Here is a 16,268-nt window from a genome sequence, read left to right as displayed (position 1 = left end):
AAACAGCAAAAAGAACTGGAATGGATTAACGAGGTTAATGAGTCAACAAAAGTCAGGTTCAAAATGACACAGAAAAACAATAAATTTGCTGATTGGAGAACGACATCATAACTTCCATATTATCTAAATTTTATTTTATTAGAAAAAAAAATTTAACAAGAACTATTTGAAAAAAATACTGAATTCACTTAATCGCTTTAAAATCAACAAGTTCCTCTTCAGGCACAGTAAAAGTAAAAAAAAAAAAACTAAGTTTGAAAAAACGTCTGGGTAATAAGAGTGAAAGGACATTCAAAGTGGATTTCTGAAAATCTCAGAGATCTGTGTTTCTGGGGAGCACTAACACAAACTGAACCAGGTGCCTCTCAGATGTTAACTCCTTTAACATAACCTCAGTTTAGCGGCGACCCACTCCGCGAAAACAGCAACTGTTGACAGAACAAGGCAAACACACAAAGACTTAGAAGGGGAAAACAAGGAGTGTTTTCAGAGCTCATCTAATGCACCATATCACATTAACCATCATCACTGTCCAGACCAGACAGCCCTCATCCATCCCCATTCTCCAGGAGCCAGAATACATCCAGCTCCACAGAACGAAGGAATCTCTGGGTATGAGTGTTCCTGACCTCAGCTCCTCACGCCATTCTGTTTCTTTCTTCACATAATTTGCAGCTGGAGCTAATCTGGAGAACTCCACACGGCAAACTCTGCAGTTTGTCAAGTTTTCCAATTCTAAAGCATGAAATTGGTATGCTGGAGGTTCCCATACATATGGTTCCAATACATATCTTTATGCTCAGCATCTGGAACCAATAGAGTTAAAGAGCAATCATTCTTATAAGCTGGACTATGGAATAATTCTTTTCTAAACATCATCAGATACAAACCAGCTAGAAAGTGAGATGCTCCATTCAACCCTCAGAAACTGGAATTCAGCCGTTAACATTGTAACAGTCGTAATTGTGTAGTATCTCTTTAAGACATTCTAGTATCTCAGATGTCGCTGTTTCTTTTTAGAGAACGTCTGAGAAACCTGCTACAGTTGGATACTGTAACAGTCGTTACAAATTGTTACAATACCTGGACTGAGACGGACATATAACTCTCTTACGTTGGTGACGTTAAGGGTTGCTTTGAACTCTGCTTATTTCATGTGTGAATGTGTAGCAGCCATTCAACCGGGCTTGTAAGGTTGGTGAAGAGCGCTTTATTAAAGGACAACACTGTGGAATTCTCAGTACCAGTGTAGTTGTGAGTTTCTAACCGTCCAGTCGAGTCTACCGCCTCCTCTCCTCCCTTAAACACAACCTGAAGCGTTACAACATGTTGACGTTTCAGTAACCAGCAACTGGAGAACAACATTTCAAAACTTTTAAAGGGACAGTATTATGTGTTTCCAGGCACATTGTGCCATTTTATAGCACAATCAAGTAACTATCCTACCTTCAGTTGTTATAAAAATTTTATACATATTTCAAAAATGACTTAAAAGAAAATTGACTTCCTAATTTGACACCTTGAAATTGGGCCTCTGTCTATTTAAAAACTTCTGCTCTTTCTGAAACATCTGGAACTCATCCCAACATGGCTCCTCTATTAACCCTTTAACAGTCATCCCAGCATCACTTCTCTGTAATGTCTTTACCAATGTTACAATGAGAAGTAGCTTCTACAATGAGTTCAGCAGTTCCACCAGGTGTTTGCTAATTGCTGCTGGCTAGACTGAAGGAGCGGGGATTTGGGGGTGGGGGGTGGGGGGGTATAAGCTTGGAAACTGCTGCTCCAAGGAGGAGCTTGTTTCTCGTCCACCCAGGCATTTTTCACAGCTGAATGGTTGCCATGGAGACTAAATAAATTCTCAAACATGCAAGAAAGAATCAAAGCAACACTACAGGTATGTTTTTAAATGAGGTAATAACATTATAACATGATGTAAAGTTAAAAAAGGAGATTTAACATAATACTGTCCCTTTAAGAATTTGTTTTTTTCAATTTGTTTTAAATATGAAAATACTGAATTTATTTAGAAGCATCCTATTTAATACACTTCTGTATTGGTTATGCATACAACTGCAGATGCCAAGAAACAAAAGATTATTTATTAATTTATTCTCAGTTTAATATTCTTTTTTTCATCTATGTGTGAATATTCTTGGTGGAACCTAACTCATAAATAACCTTATTATTTGTGGAAGACTTTCCTATTTGCATATTTTTTATAGTATATGTCTAAAATATTCCAAAGAAAATGCAGCTTGGGAAGCTGAGATACCCAGACGTAATGCGACTTGACATATTGGTGGCTGGCGTTTCCAAAGTAGCTAATCCAGGAGCGCCTTTGGCTGATTGGCTAAACTCCCAAGAGTAACGCTAAGGAAGACCGTGGATGTTCAGCTTCTGCAGTACTGTCAAGTAAGTTTCTACTAAACCACAAACGGCATATAGTGGATGCTAATGCTAAAGTGCTAAGGAGCTAATTTTGATTCAAATTATATCTGCCCTTAAAAGGCTACAATTTTCAATTCCAATTTTGAGCACCAATTTCATTTTGACATAAATATTTACATATTCTATAATGCCATTAGATATTGTATTTATGTTTCTGTCAGGTTCTGTGCTGTCTGTGTTTTATTTTGCCCCTGAATGTTTCTTAAATAAAGTTATTGGGGAAAAGAGAGAGAACACGAGGAAAGGAAACAGAACTGCCATGATAAGAGTCTTCACCCACTTCAAAATAAGAGTATAAATATAAACAATAAATAACCAAAACATCAAAACAGAACTTTATTCAGAAGAAAGACCAAACAGCCAAATAAATTAGTGCTTTAGAGTTTATACAGAAAAAATAACTTGGGGGAGATAAGTGTGCTAAATGTTCTCTAAGTTATCAAAAGAGCTAAGCAAAAAAAAAAAAAAATTGCTCACCTCTCAGTGGATTAGTGGCCATGTGCCCATGACTGCTGATTTCTTTTGAATTATTCTGGTATTAAGCCAATAATTTCGTAATGATGATTTATTTCAAACAGTAAATGTTGGGTCTCACTTCATTTCCAAGAGTCTTTGACTTTTCATACAGATCCTTAAAAATAGACTTCTTGTCAAGCCAAATTTGTCACACCATCTATCAATTAAAACAGAAAAATCAATCTTCTTTGATGATTCTTCAAAGAATAATTTTGCTTTGTCATTCAGTTATAGTTTTGGTCCTTCGTATGCCAAAAGGCACAGAAACTAAGAATAAATTTACTGCTTTACACACACATCTTCTGTGTGAGATCCCAGGCTCTTGTGCATCTGCTTGTAGTAAAAGCTGTAGGTGGTTCTTATTATCGCATTGACAGTTTGATTTAAAGGATTTCAACAGGCACACATCCTTTGACTGCGTTGCTCTCTCTCTCTCACAAATGGTCCACAGTGGGCACACAGTCCTGTAAACCTGCCAGTCCTTTAACCACACAGATTATGCAAACAGTAACTGCAGTGCACTGCCAATCTATTTCGCTGTTTGTCTTCTTACACACACGCATGGTCCTTTGGTTTCCTTGGGAACAGTCCATTAGCCCATTTAGCCGTGTGTCCTATTAGCATCAACTTCTCATCTGTCTACTAAGCCTCAAAGGAGCAGCAATGTGTGCGTGTGCGTGTGTGTGTGTGTGTGTGTGTGTGCGTGTGTGCGTGGGGGTGCGCGTGTGCGTGCGTGCGTGTGTGTGCGTGCGTGTGTGTGTGTGTGTTTGTGTGTCCATGCTGAAGGTTTGGTATATGTGTGAGTTTCTGATCACTGCCCTCCCTTTATTTGTACAAACTAATCAAATATCAGATTACAGGTGGGAACCATCAATTCCCACCTGGACCAGCGACACTGCACGCAATCATTATCCCTGACCTCTCTGGTTGGCCGCCTGCCACCTGTCCTATCCACCAATTAAACTCCACAGCTGAGTGCCACTTCCTGCCCTGCGACCAATTAGATCGGATGGAGGAGGCGACCTCGGCGAGGGTAGGCTGAATGAGCCTGTCGACCTTTAAAGTCAAGGAAAGCGAAACTAATTGCTTGTTAATGGGGTAACAATCCCACAGGCAAACCTTCCTTAATGGGATCATTCCATCTTTCACAACAGGATCATTTCAGAAGATGTTTCATCTTTCTGGACCTAATTCACGGTCGGATCTGATTTATTCAAATCCCAGCAAACACAAAGTCATTAATCTGAAGAGAAGTAAAAATGTTAAAGCAACATGTAAAAATGTTAAAACTATTGCAACTATTGCATGGAAATGATGCAATAGTTCATGACTCATTTGCCTCTACGATTTTTAGTGGCACATCAAGACCTTCTCTAAATCTACCACTGAAATAACACAGATGACAGACATAGCAAACATTACCACGTTTACACACATTTTTTCCCCATGAACTAAAGCTAAGGCGTAGTCCAAACATAGCCAAATATCTAGGAAAATGAATATCTTTTTTGTGTTTTGGTCTTTCATCCACACGAGAACTCAACATAACGCTCAGTGAAGATTAGAAATGATAAATAATATTTATTTTACTTGTACTGATTCATATCACTAAGCGCAATTGTTTATAAAAACTCTAACCAAAAGGAGATTTGAGAAAACTCCATATTTGTATTTGCATGTGGACATGGGAAAACGGAGATTTAGGGTCCCATGCATTACAATCTGAGACAAATAACGCACCAATTTATACAAATAATAACTTTGATATGATTCCCAATCAACATCATCTTGTGTTTTAATATATATATTTCTATTCTAATACACGATATAAAAGCAGCTGAATTCAACTAATTGAGGAATATTAGACATGTCTTCTTTATGAAGTTCTGGTGATTTCAATAAATGTATCACTTTTTGAAAAAGCAGTAATCAATATTTCAGCGTATCACTTATCATTTTTTTTTAAAGTAATTGAATTTATGTTCAGTTAATGATCCTGATTAACTGAACATAAACTTCAGATAAAAACTTCAGATAAAAACTTTAGGAAAGAAACACAAACCAGATTTGGAAAAACGCCTTTGTGTGTCCATTCTACGAAATTTGCAGGTAAAGCTGTAGATGTCAGCACTACTCAACACAACAAGGTCCCATCTCATTCAAAATGGCCTCAGGTTACCAGAACACACAACTCATCAACTGAGTGTGTGCGCGTGTGCGAACGTGTGTGTGCAAACTGTCACTTTATTTGTTCATGTCAAACGAGTCAGCAAGTTTCTCCGGCCTGGCTGTGGGCCTCATCTTCAGATCTTATAACAAGGAGCCGGTCAATCAATCTCTAATCAATAGCTATTTGGAAAGGTGTGTGTGCATGTGTGTGTGTGTCAGACTGACTAATTCAAACATAGCGACATGCAGTGCCCAAGCTCCCAGGCTCCCAGGCTGCGTTCGGTGCCAGAGGAGGAAATGAGCAGCAGCAGTGTGTAGCGCTGAGCTCTGCTGTCCAGAGGGGAACGCTGAGGAGTCGATAACGTCGGTCTGAGCAAATATTCAGAAAGAGGATGGAGAGGCCCGGAGCATGAACACACTAAGAGCTGAGGGAGGAGAGGGCTGGGCTTTGGCCAATAAAGAAGCCAGCACAGCACTACTGCAGATTGCTGTAGAGCTTAAGTATAGAGAATAGACACATTAGAGAGTCCATCCCTTTGGACCAACACAAGGACAGCTGATCCTGCATCTGTGAGCAAAGGCTGGACAGACGAGTCCATGTGGGAACTTAGAGAAAACAGGATGTGTTTGTGATAAACTGACTCCATTTATATATTCTCATTAGTTATGGTATTATGTTTCTGTATTTGTCTACACTTTTAGAATTCTAAAACAATATTTCTATGTATTTAAATTAAAAAAAGGTTTATTTTTCAATGTCAAAACATTTTGGCCAACAGTATAAATAAGATATTCATTAAATGTAATGGAAAGCTGTTTAAGGGAATTTATTTTTCCTTTTACTTTTAGTTCATTTGGTTGTAATTAAAAACTACTGAATGTGTGTCTGATACACATTCTGTATTTATCATTTTTAAATGTTTGTAATGTTTATAAACCATTAAGACAAAAAGTCTTCGTCCACACAAATGATGGAGTAGGCCAGCCAGGCCCATCAGTGGTGCTGTAAATCTGCCACAAAACGACACAAAAACACCTAAACGTTTCTTCTTTGGGTCAGCTAAGGTGACCAATATTATTTATTTTTTCTAAATGGCAGAAAAGTGAGAGAGAAGTCAGATGTTTGTGTAAAAACCTGTGCCTGTGTCAGGTTTGTATGCAGTAATTCACATAAATTAAGTTAATTGGAGTCACAGCTGTGGATGTATTAAATGTTTATTGCTACATGCTTCCTCATGTAACAATCTGGAAAAATCTGAAGAATTCCCTTATGAAAACACTGGAGCTCCAAAGGTCCTTTTGATAATTTTCCAAACGTTTTGACCTACGTTCCACAGTTTAAACAACAATCTTACCACATACTTAATAAACGTATGCAAACCTCTAAGGTAGACGATAATATTCAAAGTATTACTTTTCATTTGTTTATTTGCAAACACCTTGTTTTACTGCTCAAAAGGCCATTCTAGGGGGTAGCATTGCATATTAGCCATGTCTTTAAGTGCTATCGGATATATCATGTTAATTATTTATACTTGCCTCTAGCAAATAAAAAAAAACATTAAAAACAGAACACATTTAAATTATATTCAAAAAACAGAATCTAGATATGTCTTTTAGGGCAGTTGTCCCCAACCTTTTTATTACTGCGAACCGGTCAACACTTGAAAATTTTGCTGCGGCCCAGGAGGTGGGGGTTGGGTGGGGCGGGGGAACTGTCTGATAAGGCTTCTGCATGTTGATGTTCCCACTAAATCCTGAATATGCCCAATTTGGGTCGTCTTGGTCCTTTTATCGCAGCCTGTGGGGTTTTCCCTGACTGGGAACGAGAATACAACCTGTTGAATGTGACAGGTAGCCAATCAGAAAGCGCAGTGACGTAAGAACAGAGGGGAATCCCAAACAAGCTGACATATCGCGCAACTGAGAGCCTGATGGACTCTCAGTTGAGTCCATCAGACTCATGTGAAAATGTTTATTATTATATGTAAAGGTTACTATTATATATTATTATGTTTATTCAGTTAAAAATGTTAAGTATGAAAAAACATAGTCACCTCCAAATCATAGTGCAGCAGATAGAGCGGCATCTCCAGTCGTCTTTTATCCACCGCCTTTTCTTTTTTTTACATCAAATTACCACTATTGTTTCTAAATAGTCATCCGTGTTTGGTCATTCTAAATTCCCGTATGCTATTGGGGGTTTTACTGGATTATCCTCTGGAATCGGGATGTTTGTGATTGGAATCGGTTTGTGTGGTGTGTTGCTCCTGCTGTGGCTGAACACGAACCGATCGAACCTGTTGTACTTTTATCAGTTCTGTGGTCACAGAGGTTTGGAGAATCGGCCGACAATTCATAAATCTTGCCGTCTAAACCAGACTGAAGACTCACAAGCTCTACTCATCTCCTCTCGACCACTGCCCAAACGTTCTCTGACTCTGGTCGCTATGGTAACATTTACATATTCCTTCAAAATAAGATACAGATGCACCACAAAAATGAACATTTTACTTTTGTGAAAATTTTAACTCACAATAACGACTAACGGGAGCTCTGAGCTTGTTTCTCTGCAACGAGACGGTCCCATCTGGGAGTAATAAGAGACAATGACACCTGAAGTGTTGCTTATATGTACAGCATGCTTGGTCTCTATGTGGCGAAGCAGTTTGAAGCTTCATTGCCTCATTAGCGAGCCGGTCGCCGCATGTTACGCAAAGCGGGCTTGTAATGTGGGACTCACCTACCGGTCCGGGATAAACCCATTGTCCTGTCTCTTCTCTGGGCCTTTTTCCATTTGCAAAGAAACTTGCCAAAGACATCTGATCTGTTTCTTACTCATTTTGCTGCTTGTGGGCTCAGTGTTGGCGCGCAAGTAACCGTGAGAATCCAGTTAAAGTATTTTCAAAATACAAGATCCTCCAGACTCAAATAAAACATCCATCCATCCATCCATCCATTTTCTTGCACCCTTATTCCCTCAGTGGGGTCGGGAGGGGTGCTGGCGCCCATCTCCAGCCAACGTTTCGGGCGAGAGGCGGGGTACACCCTGGACAGGTCGCCAGTCTGTCGCAGCAAATAAAACATAAAACGGAAATATTTAATTATTTCTCGCACGGCCCGGTACCAATTGGTCCAAGGATCGGTGCCGGTACGTGGACCGGGGGTTGAGGACCACTTTTAAAACTGCTGCAAAACAGTAAGAGAGGAGATAAAAGATGTGTGCTGATACAAGACAGTGACACTCAACACGACACACAACTCAGCTGAAAAACCCCCCAAAACGTTTAATTCAAAAAGGAACAAAACATAAAATATGGATTGAGAGAAAGGATTAGAAGCTGAGCAGGAGATGGAAACAGGCATGTTGTCTCCAAGCAGAGAGAATGTGTGCAAAATGTGTCAAGACAAACTATTGTGTTGGTTCACTTCAGGAGAGATCAGGGTGATCAACTGGAGCCACAATGGTTTGGTGGCATGAGAGCAGTAATGTGATTAATCTGGTTCATTGTGTTTCTGATAAAATCTTATGTTCATACTTCATAAAACAATTTCCCCCAATGCAACCAGTAGCATGTAGCGGCAGTCCAACAGCAAGAGCAGAACTAGTATCTTACATCGCGAGGTCGAAGATTTTAATTATTTTCGGATTATTTGTTTAGCTTTCTGACCATGATGCTAATCCGGGTAAGTGTTGGCAGTTGTGAGCTGCTTTACCTCCTATCTGGTTGCTCCGGATGTCCTTTTTTTCCTGCAGTGAGCCTCGATGTAGCCAAACTCCATCAAGTACTTGTTTTTAAATGCCATATTAGATTCATTGTGTTGATGCATTTTGACGTGCTTCACCCCCTAGGTAATTTTTCGCCGTAACACGCAATCGTCCACATTCCCTCTCAGATGGTTTAAGTTCCACACGACAGGATTTGTTGCCGCGTACTTGCGCAGTGTGAAGGAAAGAGGAGATCAGCTGCACAGGCAGGCTGCAAAGTGAGATAAATGTGATCAGTTTTGGTGATCGGCAACAAGAGACAGTGATTGGCAGTCACTGATCATACACTTTTTCATGGAAATCGGCCGATTATGATCGGTGGCCGATTGATCAGCACACCTCTAGTTAAAACAAACTGATTCAGGTTTTAGCAGTTTGCTTTACCTTCTTGCTATCTTCTTGCTGTTTTTCCAGGATTTTCCTTATTTTAGCAATGAGCAAAAATAGATTAAAATATATAAGTAAGTATTTAATATTTCAGATTTTGTCTCATCATTTAAACTTTAATGTATCTTTTGTAGTTTTATGTGTTCAACAAAAAACAAAACTAGCCTGGTAAAAAACCAGTCTCTTGTTCTGCCGTTGCTTTGTGCTTCAGAATTCCGCTTGATTCTCATCTCCCTTCACTGCTCCATCTGGGTTTTCTCCCATTTATTTGGATTCCATCTGCTAAAATTTCTACCAAGTCAATCAGCAAACAGAAAAAGCTGATGTTGATTTTCTGATCTACTTGGAAATGTGTTGGTCACGCTTCCAAATACTGAATACTAGGTGAAAGGAGGGATTAATATCCAATATTTCCTAGAGGTATGGACTCTGATGAAACTTGAAATTGTACCCAATTGCTAAGGTTTGGCCATGACATGTGTAGACAACCATCCTTCATAGTGAAGAAAGAAGTGTTGAGCCAAACGAGGCGACTTTTCATGTTAATTCAATGACCAACACAGATGGAACGGCTTCGTTCCTCCGCTGCCATTGGTAAAAACGACAGTCAGAAAATCAACTTCATTGTTCATGATTTCTCCTTCTTTTCCCTGATTGGCTCGGTAGAAAATTTACCAGAGGGAATGCAAGTGAATGGCAGATCACCCAGATGGAGCAGAGAAGGGAGATGAAAATTGAGTGGAGGAAGGCAATAGCCAGGCTGACACAAAACAGTACAACGTGAAGAACCAGATTGTGAATTGTCTTTTTTTTTTTTTTTTTGCTGTTTTGTTTTTAAAAGAAAAATAATGCAATAAGTAAGTATTTTTGTATTCAACCTCATTTACTCTGACTCCATTTAATAAAATTTTATCTGCCTTAGAAGCCACCTAATTAATAAAAAAAAAGTTCAGCTGTATACATCTGAAATTAATCCTAACATGTAACATAGTAGTGGCAGTATCATTTCCTTCAGCAAGGACATGGAAGCTGGTGAAGATCACAACAATTTAATGAAATCTTCCTGGAAGTCCACGGCGCTGATCTCTTCGTTCCGCCACACCGCATAAATCACTCCAGGTTTTAACATATTAAAACTGTCAGAAACCTCAAATGCATATAAATGATTTTATAAATTATTCTGCTTTTGTATTCATAATCTTTACGCTCGCAATTCTAGAGTTTAGATGAATACAGAACTGCAAACTGGCCCTTTGAGACGGGCTTATTAAGGAGGAAAAATTGAACAGAAAAAAATCTGTGCAGAGGAGAAAAATAAAATAAAGCATGCTGCATAGCAACTTTTCAGCTCTTTTGTTCCAAACCATTAATAAACACAGAGCTAATGCTCCTCCATTCATCTTACTCGGAGCCTGATGTTAACTAATGTCAAAGCCATTGTGGTAACTCCACAATGGTGCGGTGTGAAAAAGAATCAATTTTCAGACATTAAGCAGAGATTTTATTGTCTTTTTTGACTTTGATATCAAACATGATGCAAAATAAAATGTTTTCACTGATAGTAATGAATCACTTTATATTTATAAAAAAAAAATACAAGCAGTGATTTTTGGTAAACAAAATATTTAAAATGACTGGTGGCCTAATTATGTTGTTTCACCAAATTACATTTTAAAGTGTTTTAAAAATGATTGTGCTCTTATTAGACATGGTGTTTAATATTTCAGTTTTGTAAATATTTTATAGTGGATTGATTGTTTTTCCCGACTGAACATCACTGAGATCACATACTGGTCTAGATGGCCAGACATCTGGGTATGACATCAGGTCTCTACAGTGTTTTTTGGACACTCAGTGACTCTTTACCTAGAACTCAGTCATTCAGACACTAAAGGTGGAAAGCTGGTGGATTGCAGCCCCACTCTGACAGAGGCCCAGCTGCCACACACCAGTGCTGTCAGGCTTGCTGGAGGTCAGAAAGGCCCATGAGCAAGAGTGAAGTGTCTTGCTCAAGGACACAATGGGGGCTCAATCCTTTGACCTCTTCTGAAGGTTTTTGAAAAGGCTAATTTTTTGCGCACCAAAAAACATTAATATATTTCAAATAAATGGCTGGATGGTTTGTTTTTAAGTGTTTGGACTGTTTTAAGAAGCAATAGAAACCCAAATGGAAGTACAGATACATGCAAAATGGGAATTTGGTGTAATACAAAGTCAGCTGAGGTGTTTTGGACATCTGGTTAGGATGTCATGTATGCAGGCCTTCCAGGCTTTTGCCCACTGGGAGGAGACCCCAGGGATAAAACCTAGAACCTGCTGATGTCAGGGCTTCAATCGCTGAGGAAGAGTGATGTCTGGGGTTCCCTGCTAGATGGACAGATACCGTACCATTATTTATTTTAAAGGAGTTTTTTTCTCTTGCCCCCCCCCCCTCTCTCTCTCTCTCTCTATATATATATATATATATATATATATATATATATATATATACATATATATATATATATAATTTATTTCTTTATTTTTCCCCCCAATTCCGCGATTTTAATATCTTTGTGATTTTCTGACCCCCATCTTCTGCTGGTTACTGTCTTATTTAGATTAAACAGAAATCCTTTTAGAAATGTAAAACTGATAATACAGTTTGATTTTGTAATTGACTGAGGACCTGCTGTCCTTCTGTCTGATTGGGCAATTGACTCAGGAAGGAGACAGTGATTGGCCCAGGGGGGAGTGGGACCCTCTTAAGAAAAGGCCAAGTATCTCTCCAGAAAGATAAGGGCAGATGTTTTCTCTCCACTTAGCTACAATCACCGTCCTCCATCTGTTTGTGTACTCTGCTCCGTTTTCCTTCTCTTTCTCCCAAGAGCGAATCAGCAAACACACAAATCCAGCAAACCTCCGTCCAGTCACTGAAGACACGATGCAACACATTGCCAAAACTGTCAACTCAAAAATCCCCACAGAGCAAAACAAACAGAATTTTATTAAAATCTCATCACAAAAACTATATAGTGTACAACACACATTTCAATTTGCTTTGTTGAGAAAATGTTGATAAGTTAGCTTATTATTTGTATTTGCGTTCATTTAAATCTAATACCTTTCAGAACCAGACTGTGGAACTTCGTGTGGGTTTAATCTCTAAATCAGAATCAGATTTATTCAAGTTTAGGCACAAAAAAATTGAATTTAACTTTGTTTCTGCTTTGATCGCAAGAAAGACATATATTAAAAGGCAAAATGTGAAATAAAGTTTTTTTTCTTGCATGTATACTGGGTTTTTCCAAAGGAAGACAAGGCTGAAAGAGTGCAAATAAGTGCTGACCAAGTCTTGAATATCCAGTATATATAAAATGGTATACACACTCCTACTAAAATATAACTAAGCTGCCAAGCACCACTAATGGGGGGAGAAACACAAAAACATGCAGTTGCAGAGTAATTTCCTCACTGGACTCACTGCAAGTGGAAATGTGTGTGACATGGAAGTACAGAATTCAATGGGAAACGGGATTTAAAGAAAGGAATTTCCTGTGACTGTTCTTTAAAAGCCTATTACTGCGTTTTCCACTAGTCTTACTTCATGTGGTCTCAACCGTTGCATATGTGTGTGTGTCTTATTTGTGTATGTTTATGTGAAATCTCTCCTATTATTACAAATGTGTTATATGAAAACTTGCACTGAATCTTGTTAAATCTCATGGAACAGTTGCTGTTGTTGCAACTTCTTTATTCTGCCAACTAAAAATGTATTGCTCACTGTCAGAGTTTAATTCATAACTGTCTTAATTCAATCATTTTATTTTACACTCCAAAAACAGAAAGCAGACTAAAGTGCAAGGCATTCTGGGTAAATAAAGCCAAAACAAACGTGCAAGTCTAGTACGAGTGAGAAACAGAAGAGAAATCCTACAACCTGAAAATGTGACACCACTCCATTTCTTTCCTCCATTTCAACTTAATTTTTAAGAAAGGAAGTTGTGCTTATGTCTTCTTCAGAAGTTTTAGTCTTGCTTCCTTCAGTGGTTCTTGGTGCAGCACCCCCACAGGGAAAGGAGTGAACAGGTTTTTCAAAGGGTTTGGTTGATTTGACGCGGTGCAGCGTGAAAGAGAACCACACCAGCTGGAAATGGAACTAATGTTGACATTTTGGTCGAGTCTACCAGACTAGACAGGTGTGAAAAAAAGCCTTCATGCATTTAAGCATCTATGCATGGCTAAAAGTAAGCATCAGAATGGGAAAGATGAGCTAGACATCATAAATTTATGAGTGTAATGGAGGTTGGTGAATATTTTTAAAGTTGGTCCATGTCAGTAAAAGACTCCAGTCCTTTAAGTTGACATAGGTAACATCTTGTTCCTGTGTTTTAGTAAGTATGCTTAAGGTGGTCCATAGTGTTTAGTAAGTCATAAGTCTCTAGTCAGATTATCCTGTTGCAAGTAACTGGGAGGTGGGAGAGTTCCGGCAGGCTGGCGCACCTGTAGCTGATTCCAGTAATCGGCTGCTGGACTCTTAAGAAGCGGCGGAGCAGTCATTCATCACTCGATAGTTCCACTTGTTGGTCACAGTCAAAACCCAAGTTCATGTTACTAATGTTTTGTGAGTGTTAAGTTAACCTTCTTTGTCTCTCAGGATCTCTCAGATCCTGAGGAGTTGTTTTGAATCAAGCCTGGAACCAAGTCCTGTAAAGAGCTCTTCCACGACTGCTCCTTGCCAAACCGGACATTATCGCCTGCCGCTTTCCTCGTTACCATCACAGAACCTCATAACATACCCAGATCCTAGCCTCTCCCTCAGCGCCCACCTCCGCCCAACTTCTCCCTCTCCAAACAGAACCTGAGCTGGCCAGCCTTTTCCGTTCCCCAGAGTGCGAATCTGATAAATATCATTGAAATATTTTCTATTAATAAATCATCACTGAATCAAAGATCCTCTGGCTTTATGTGTGAACCTGCATGTGGGTTAAGAAACTAAAATCCAACATGACACCTTTCTCAAAGACCACTAGAACTGATAAAAGAAGAAGAGCTTTAAGCTCTTCAGTCATCAGTCATCAGTGGACAACTTTATGTAAAGTGGTTTTCCAAAAGGCACACTGTCATGTGGTGGAAGAAGAGGGTATCAAAGACAACCTACAGCCAGACTTTTCCTCTCACTGAGCTCTCAGTACTTTTAAATATTGAAAAGCTTGGATTTTTTCATCCATCCTGTCATGATTTCAGCTCTACCTTGATTGTGCTGCTTACTGTCCCTCCCTCAGGCTGATTATTCATTATCGTCACCTTAACCGTGCTGCTCCCTATTTAAATAGCTGCTCATCACCTGCTCAGTGCGAGATCGTCTGTTGCCCCTGTCACAGCTCTCAAGCCTTGTTTCATATCCAAGAAGTTCCTGGTTTTCTGATCCTGCCTGTTTTCCTTGCCTGAGACCCTCCTTTGCCTGACCCTGTACCATTTTGATTACTGAAACCTGGTTAGTAGATAGTCTGTTGGTTAGTCTGTCATCTCCCCCTGAGATCCTAAGCCCTTCTAGTTTCCACTCACCCAACCCTCCCAAGGCTGGATTCTTGGCTCCTGTCGATTCCCCATTCCTGGTTAATCTCTTTTTGTGTTTTCTCTGTTTTTTTTTTCATCCGGTCAAGACTCTCATCTCCGTTTTTGTGTGCAACCACACCCAGTGGATCCCCCTTTGATCTCATTATTTCAAAATAAACATTTGATTATTTATCTCTTGTCTTGGCTGCATATTGGGTTCTGGCTGGTTACTTAAACATTACACATCCATTGTATATCCCTACCCATTCTTGCAGGGTGCTGCTGCGGCCTATCTTCAGCGGTCATTGGCTGGGGGCAGGGTACACTATCGAGTGATGAATGACTGCTCCGCCGCTTCTTAAGAGTCCAGCAGCCGATTACTGGAATCAGCTACAGGAGCGCCAGCCTGCCGGAACTCTCCCACCTCCCAGTTACTTGCCTCAGGGTCCACTGCAACAGGATAATCTGGGCAGGTCACCAATCTATCAGAGGTTAGCCAACCATGCACACACTTAAAGGTAACTTGGAGAGACCAGGTGACCAGTTTTAGGGCTGTGAGAGGAAGCTGGAGTACCCAGAGAGAACCCAACCATGTTAAACAGGCAGAAGGACTCCAGACTGGGATTCAAACCCAAGACATTATCTTAGAAGACAAATTATCTTCAAAGATAATTTCATATCTCAGAATTTCATATCAAAGAATTTCATATCTTAGAAGACATGAAATTATCTTCTAGTATGTAAAATAATTTTGACATACTCCTTCACACTAGTCTTCCATACAGTCTTTTTATTGATTTGGTATTGCACTTCAGCATTCCCCTCTGTACTAGAATGACTGTAGGAGGGATGATCAAACTTTTAAAGCTTGATTTCTCACTCAGTCCTCACACTCATTCTATAATAATGTCCCACTTAGTTCTAATAATCTTTTGGATATTGAGTCTCATCTCTTGTGTGGCAGCCTGGTTCTTTAAAGCCCTGATGGCTAAAATGTTAATAAGCCAGCTAATAAAAGGAAAAGAAGAGTATTTAGGCAGTCATGCTTGGCTTCTCAGCTGCAGGGGCTCTGTTGTTTGTTTTGAAGCACTAATAATGGCTGCACAGACTTATAATTATGAACTTAGTGAGGTGAGGAAATTACTCGAGATGAAGAGACAGCAGGGGAGCACATTGTTGGAAGGCGCATATCAGAGTCTGCTCCTGACTCACTACAATTTACAGGAGGTGGAAATGAATGAGCTGCATCCTGAAAACATATTCATCATTCAGACTAAAACAGAGATTGTGCAGACTTACAGCTCATGAAGGAAAATGAATTTTTATTTTCCTATGGATTCACAGAATTTCTAATTTGCTTTTCTCCAACATTATGATACTCTGCAAGCAAATACAGGCATAATTCAGTGTAATTGGTAAAACAAAAAAATCTTCAGGA

The 16,268-nt window shown here is 39.4% G+C and overlaps 1 protein-coding gene and 1 long non-coding RNA gene across 4 annotated transcripts in view; one reads left to right on the top strand and one right to left on the bottom strand.

Moving 5' to 3' along the window:
• Positions 1 to 16,268, bottom strand: part of LOC145555015 (attractin-like protein 1) — a 175,988-nt gene that overhangs the window by 72,594 nt on the left and 87,126 nt on the right. The gene's annotated exons all lie outside the window — the stretch shown is intronic.
• Positions 1,861 to 15,544, top strand: LOC103476616 (uncharacterized). The gene is made up of 3 exons (XR_535509.2): positions 1,861 to 1,897; positions 2,249 to 2,415; positions 13,929 to 15,544. It is a non-coding gene; the product is annotated as an uncharacterized LOC103476616 (long non-coding RNA).

This window comes from Poecilia reticulata, chromosome 15 (genome assembly GCF_904066995.2).
Source record: "Poecilia reticulata chromosome 15, P_reticulata-male-v2, whole genome shotgun sequence".
Taxonomy (NCBI): Eukaryota; Metazoa; Chordata; class Actinopteri; order Cyprinodontiformes; family Poeciliidae; genus Poecilia; species Poecilia reticulata.
Note: the sequence above shows the minus strand (reverse complement) of the source record. Positions and strands in the feature narration are given on the sequence as shown.